The sequence below is a fragment of the Chrysochloris asiatica genome, unplaced genomic scaffold (genome assembly GCF_000296735.1).
Source record: "Chrysochloris asiatica unplaced genomic scaffold, ChrAsi1.0 scaffold00013, whole genome shotgun sequence".
Lineage (NCBI taxonomy): Eukaryota > Metazoa > Chordata > Mammalia > Afrosoricida > Chrysochloridae > Chrysochloris > Chrysochloris asiatica.
The window spans coordinates 17675392-17676988 of NW_006408531.1; positions in this window are offsets into that span (position 1 = coordinate 17675392).

Sequence of the window (1597 nt, forward strand, 5' to 3'; positions counted from 1 at the left end):
GTCACCATGAGTTGAGGGCCTACTCAGTGGCAGCTAACAACAACAACCTATGTGTGTTAGATACTGTAATATAGTTACAGGAGTCCTGCTGTGGCACTAAAGGATAAGCACTATCGGTTTGAACTACAAGATCGGTGGTTCAAGCTCACCAGCCTCTCCTTGGAACCCTATACAGGGTCAATATGAGTCAAAACTGACTCAACAGCATATAACAACAACAACAACACCTAACACATACATGGTAGTGGTGATGGTTCTGTGTCATGGTGTTGGACTCTGTAGATATATTACATATTAAATAAATAACCTTGCTAACCCTTAGGTGGTGGTGGTGGTAGTGGTGTGCCGTGGAGTCAGTTCCAACTCATAGCAACCCTGTATAGGGTTTCCACAGCTGGAAATCCTGTGGTAGTTTCGAACTGCTGACCTTTAGATTAGCAGTCAGACTCATAACCACTACAACACCAAAGCTTCTTAACCCATAGATAGCAAAGTTATTTATTTGTATTGTAACATAGTTGCAGAGTTCTGGAGTCCTGATATAACATTGCAGGATAATGCACTGGACCAAAAACCAGTTTGAACTGCAAGGTAGACAGTTTAACCCCGCCAGGCACTACTTGGAAACAATATACAGGGTTCTTATGAGTCAGAACCAACCCAACAGCACTTAACAACAATAACAACAAGCTAACATATAGACAGCAAAGTTGTTTATCTTTTGCTAGTCTCTGGGTCCTGCATTACAGAGGCAAAGGCAGAAGCTGAATTCCAGCCAGGCTGACCACAGGGACCCTCATCTCTCCATCACTCCCCAGGCAGAAAACTCACTGATGGAACAGGACATGCTCCTCTCTGACCTGCATATATTTCATTCCTTATGACATCCAATCAGCTGGAAGTAATTACATTTTATGTGACATTGGAAAAGTGAAGACTGCTAATACCAATCTCTACATTTTTACAGAGGGTACCAGGAGCTTAATGTCCTCCTTAAGTTATTACTAGAATTAAAACTGGTCACTTAAATTAGTGCACATTAGTTTATACTGTCTGCTCTTAGAAAATACATGCTTATCAAGCTTTTATTAACATTTCTGTATTCGGAAGCTTTTCCTGACCTGATTTCTGTGATTTTTCTCTCTGCATTGCAGACTTCTGAGAAGCATCCAGTGGGTGGTTCTCACTTGACTTCTGTTCACTGGATTTAATATGATACGGAAAGAATGAATGTTAGCAACCAAAGCTAATCTGGCCAAGGGAGGCTGTTGCCACTAGACCTGGGTATTAATTTTCCAGATGACTTTGTGGCTGAGTTGGCACTACTCTATGATATTAAAAGATTGAAAGCAGGTAGTGGAAAGACTTTGCTTATGAGAACACACACATTGTAAAGCAGGAACAGTGCATAAACTCTCATACATGCATACACCTGCACACTGAACAGTAGTAACAGTGCACAAAAACACACTCATGCACACACATTGTAACGTAGGAACAGTACATCAGCACTCACACTCAGGAACACATGGGCTGTAAAATAAGAGCAGTGCACAAATATATACAAACAACTTAAAGTTATTGTTGTTGTTAGGTG